Genomic DNA, 6,000 nt, shown 5'->3' on the forward strand with positions numbered 1-6,000 from the left:
TCATAAAATTCACTACAACACCTAACCTGATGATGGCAAACCTATGGCATGTGTGCCAGAGGTGACACTCAGCGCCCTCTCTGATGGCACGAGAGCCATCGCCCCAGTTCAATTGTACTCATGCCCGTGTGCTTCCCGCCGGCCAACTGGTCTTCAGGTGTCTGCCATGCATTTGTGGGGTGTGGGGGCATGCATAGGGGGGCATGTGCACATGCGTAGGGGGTGGGGCACATGCAGGGGGTGGGGGGCATGAACGGGGTCACACAAGCATTGCATTTTGGGGGTTCATGTGCGCTTTGGGCACTTGGTCTGGATAAGATTAGCCATCACTGACCTAACCTATTAACCGAAGTAGCTTTTGTCATCAGGTGAAGAAAAATTGTTCATGCCATTATATTTTTGTAGTTTCAGTCTGGTCGAGATAGGAACTCATCTGGGGGGTTGCATTGAGCAATGAGTCTTCAGAACATGTAAAGGAATTTGAGGACTAACTAATAAAAAAATTGGAAAACTGGGAGTTAAGGGAATTAATTCTACTTTGCACATCACTATGAAACAAATCCTGTCCTGATCTTACAGTGCTGGATTGTGCTATTTTCCAGTCAGAAGAGATGCTGGCTGGGATTCAGCAAGCACTACAGGAGAAATATTTATTTCCTAGCATATAACAGTTCTAAGTACTTAGGAAACTTATGAAAACATGTCAGTAAATCTAGTTATTTTATACACACACATGCACCTACACACATGGAGTGAGAAGAAACTCAAGGAAGTAAATGTTTTATCAATATGATAATCTGCATGATTTTTATTTCTGAACATATGTGTACTGTTCCTGCATTCATTCCCAAATTTTATTATGCATTCTTGATACAAGTTGATAAAGTGTGTCCAAGTTGTAGTAATAGTTTGGCAGAGTATGGCCTGAGAGACCAGGACAAAGCCAAAACGACCCAGACCCAAATTTCTAGCAAAAAGAAAAAACTAAAATTATCTGCTATGCTAGCAGATAGCGTCAGATGATGAAATCAGGGAAACAGCAGATTATATGGCAAATCATATGCATAATGCTCACACTTGGCCAATAAAGAATTCTATTCTATTCTATTCTATTCTATTCTATTCTATTCTATTCTATTCTATTCTATTCTATTCTAAAAAACATACTCACATCGCTTTTTTTGAGCACAGATGGGCACTATATGATAGATGGACTGCATGTGACTCCCCCAAATCATTTTTGTGATTCTAGACCCACTGATTTCACCTTGTTTGCTTTTCTTGGGTCATAAGCATGATTGTGATAGTTATGCCTTAAAATTAACCCGCTAGAAAAAGAGGTAGGTAGAGGTGGAATCCTAGAAAATTAAGACTTCAGATCTTTATTGAAAAATCACTGAGGACTTTTAATAATTGCTGTATTAATTTTGAAGTACTTATTGATCAGTCCACAATCTCACAATCTCCCTAGATGCTGATATCAGACTGACTAATCTGGTTCCCTAAATACTTCTTTTTTTTCTTTTTGAAAATAAGTATATTTGTCTTCATTCAATTGTCTGGCACTTAATTTACTCTTTAGAATTTTCAAAGATAATACATCTCAACTGAGCCATGTTGCTTCAATATCCTAGAATGCAATTATTCTGGCCCTGGACTTTTGAATTTATTCCAAATAAACAGATTTTCCTGAAGAGAAAATCCTCATGCTGCTGTCCAACTGATGGGCATTTGCTAGTGACCTCAATGACATAAAAATAACAAAACATACATTGTTATAACCCAGTGCAAACCACATTATATTTGTGACACATTGGGTTTCTGTCATGACATTTTTGCACTCTCCCCATCCCTCTGGCTGACACCTATGATTTTGTTCCTTCAACTTGCTGTGCACAATTGCCAAATCTTGAGTCAGAATAGAATGGAAGATCTCTGCCTTTTCCTCGTTACCAGTTAGTATGTTGTCATCTTTCCTGCAAATATACTAAAGAACTTGTATGTTTCTATCATTTTTCAGAACATATCTGAAGAAACCACTTTGTTACTGTCCTTTGCCAAATTCACCTCATACTATCTTTTTGCCTTTTTGACACCATAATTACAATTTCAAGATCCCTGGAGATACTCTTACTTGATGATATGTTCCTCTTTCCAATTTCTAATTTCTATCCTTGTTTATTTTCAGATCATCACTATTTTTTTACCAATATGTGGTAAAATAAATGTAGTTATTTTTGATGGCTCACTTGTTCTTATGTGCATGAGCAGGAAGTGGTTATTTATTATTGGTGAATTTGATGAATCTGAGGAGGTTGTCCTATCACAATTCCAAACCTGTTGGTTAACATACCTATGAGCCAAATGTTCTGGTGACATCTTTATTTCTATTCCTTGTGGCACTAAGTCAGAACCATCCTATTACTTTCTTTATTTTGCAACTAGCAGTTGCACCCTCTCTGCTCTGTAGGGCTCTTCACAAGTTCATTGCACTCTCTCATTAATTTCTTTTTCTGATAATCTTTTTTATTCATTGAGCTTGGGGTTTTTTTTTTTGTTTGATAATGTCTCTTGTAATGCTGTAACAGTTCCTTGTCAGTCTATAAGAATCTTCAATCTCCAATCACCTGAAGTGAAGCAATTGAAATGAAGATGTCTGTTGAAGTATCCCTAGTTTTCTAGAATACATTTTAGCTCCCATTACTTCCAAAAATGCTGCGAATGTTAATCAGCGCAAGAAGCTGTCAAAAAAATGGCAGCGTGTCATACCATTACCTATCAGTGAAGAAAAAATCTGCAGCTTTTTGAAAGTTTGCTTTTATAGCTCCCTCCAAGTAAAATGAAAAATTAAACAAATCTAAACATAAATAAAGTTAATAAAGTAAAATGTATATAGGAAGATTTTAAAATGAATTTTTAAAAGTACATATGTACTTTTGGCTACAGTACATACCTACCCATCATCTTTTTCAGAATAAAATTCAGAATATCTGCAGAGTATAGAAATAGAAAACAAAAGAAATTGAAGGCAGGAATAAAAAATAATTTGATAAATAAATTTATTGATAGATAAACAAAATAAAAATTTACACCAACATCATTTACTATACCTTTCCATACCATTTACTATACTCTTTGCCAATCATCTTGTTTTATTTACCATGTCTATATTTTGCTTAACATGAGGCTTTTTATTCTTTAAACCTTTTTTTAGGATATCATCATTACTATCCCACCATAATGTTCTGTTTTTTCCTTCCTCTCAATCATTTGCTCATCTTACATACACTTTTTTGCAACCTCAGCATAGCCTTTTCACACATACTTCTCAAATGTCCCATTCTCATTGCATCCAAGTCACAAGGGCCGTGGTGGCTCAGGCTGTAAGATAGCCTGTTATTAAAACACAGCTGCCTGCAATTACTGCAGGCTCGAGTCCCACCAGGCCCAAGGTTGACTCAGTCTTCCATCCTTTATAAGGTAGGTAAAATAAGGATCCAGATTGTTGGGGGGGGGCAATAAGTTGACTTTGTAAATATACAAATAGAATGAGACTATTGCCTTACACTGTAAGCTGCCCTGAGTCTTTGGAGAAGGGCGGGATATAAATGTAAATTTAAAAAAAACAAACTTTATGTTCCTTCTCATATACCCAAATCTCATTTCCCTATCATGAAGTCGGCAGAAGCATGGTCTTGTACATAGCCGTTTTTGCTTATTTCAGCAAACATGTATTCTTCATTTCAGCCTGCATATGACCTTCTGCCTTTTATTCCATCTTTTGTGTGTTTTACAGTCTTTCTTTTCATCTTCCCATTCTACCATATGAGCCAAAGTGTTGTAAAAGAAAATAGGAGAAAGTAAAGAAATAATGGACGCCCCTCCCCCTCAAGAAGAGAAAGCCTCTACATGCCACACAAAGCCTAGTACAGAGCCTGAGCCAATGGCAATTGTGCACCCCTGATTCAGGGTCTCTGAAAGAGCTTCTGTTTGCTCAGCATGGCGCATTCAGTCGCTCACAGTGGGCAGGCAGTGGTGAGGAAGCTGTCTGTAGCAAGCAGCAGCCAGGCAGATGAACCTCTTTCTCCAAAGACTTTTCTGCAAAACTCTGATATTATCATGCTTTGTTCACTTGCTCAGTGAAGTACTGGCTTATTTTAATCCAAAATTTTGGGGAGTGGAAATGGAAATAACCCTTTGTGAAACATTATTGCTAGAGTTCCCTGCTCAGTTTTCATGTTTATACAGGTTTGTGATTATACAGAGTTCAAAACACAGAGAATGGAAGACGATATTTAAATGTTTAAGAAAAAATAATGTTGTCCCAGCAGGCTCTGGGTTCCTTGAACCCATCAGTCACGTGAGGCAGAAATAACTTTAAAAGCTTTATTGTGCAGAATAGATAGGTAGGGCACTTGTGATCTTTTAGACCCCAGACAAGTGCCAGGATTTATTCTGAAACCCGGGTTTGAAAGGGTTGCAATCAAAAAATAGTGACATCATACAATTTAATTGGCAAGCAACTTAAACCCCCAACCCCCCTAAGTGAATGCCATTAATAAAAAAGGGAACACAAAATGTGGACATTGTAGTTGGTAAAAAAATACCAGTCAGTTGGTAGGTATCTTATCTCATTACTAGCACAGTTGACTCCCACCCTATTTTATTCTATGAGAAAATATAGTTTCCCTACTTGTAACTAACTCTTACCGATAAAACAGACTTTTTTACAGGGGAAAGGAATATGTCAACTTGCCGCTTTAGTCCCAGCTACCCATGAAGGTTAATTTAGGACCATGCATAACATTTCTTTGTTTTAATTTTTACATCCCCTTTCCATTCCATCAGTAAAGTGATCACAGCAGATTAGAAGGTGGCTTCTTTAAAAGGAATAGACAATAATCACGGAATATGATACAAAAAGAAAACAAGTGTTTCCATATATATATAAAAGAGAGAATTTATATGGGAAAAGGAAATTAAACTTAATGGGTGACCAATTAAAAATAGATTACTTGGTATGCTGAGCTGCAAAGTCATTAGGGATGGTAATAAATATAAAATGAAGAATGGATAGCAGATGATAAAAAGGTAATATGTATTATTAAGTACATATTAAAACATATAAGAAAATAAACTGTACTTTAATATTAGAGGAAAGGAAAGTATAGAAATAATAGTCATATAGATGGCACTTAATCAGGCTTTCCTTGCCCTTGGCAAAATTAGCAACTCTTCAGCAGATATTAATATCTCAGATCCTATCCATCTGCCATAGCTATTGTTTTCCTCCTCTTTACTTCTCTCTATCTTGTGTAGAAGAGTTACTTTTTCTATTTTATAATCTGCTCAAAGTGTTTTTGTTTGCTCAAGAGATCCATCAGCCTTTATTTAGTTCGTGATGGATTGACTGGGTCTTCTTATAGTCCATGGTACTCCCAGTAATTATCTCCAAATCCATAATTCAAAGGCATCTGTCTTCTTTCTCTCACTCCTTAGTGTACAGCTCTCTCAGCTGCTAGAAATCTATTGCTCTAAGTATTCAGAGTTTCGTTGCATTGAAATATCTTTATTCTTCATAATCTTATCTAGTCATTGTTTCCTCCTAGGATTCATATTCTTTCAAAATCTCTAATACAATATCCATCTTGAGCTACTGTAGCAATCAAAGAACATAAAACTTACCACCTTCACTGTCAATTGTAAGACCATAAGCATGGAGGTTCACCTTGCCCTTCATAACAATTAGCTTATGTTTGCATTTCTTATTTATGAGCTCTTCTAAGTCTCCTTTATTTTCAGCAAAGTGGTGTCATTTGTGTATCTCAGATTGGTAATATTTTGATTGCTATCACTTCCAAACCTATCACTAATATATTTGCTATGTAAATTAATCAGCTATAGGGCTAATATTCATTCTCATCTCCCTCCCTTCCCCCCAAATAGTGAAAATAGATATCTAAGGACAGCTGATATTATTTATGGCTAAATCCAGAAGAC

General features: G+C 36.4%; 1 pseudogene; it reads left to right on the top strand.

Annotated features, from left to right (window-relative positions):
• LOC131190662 (uncharacterized protein K02A2.6-like) overlaps positions 1-4,076 on the top strand; it is a 41,198-nt pseudogene extending 37,122 nt beyond the window's left edge.
• The last annotated feature ends 1,924 nt before the right edge of the window (positions 4,077-6,000 follow it).

Source organism: Ahaetulla prasina, chromosome 2, assembly GCF_028640845.1.
Source record: "Ahaetulla prasina isolate Xishuangbanna chromosome 2, ASM2864084v1, whole genome shotgun sequence".
Lineage (NCBI taxonomy): Eukaryota > Metazoa > Chordata > Lepidosauria > Squamata > Colubridae > Ahaetulla > Ahaetulla prasina.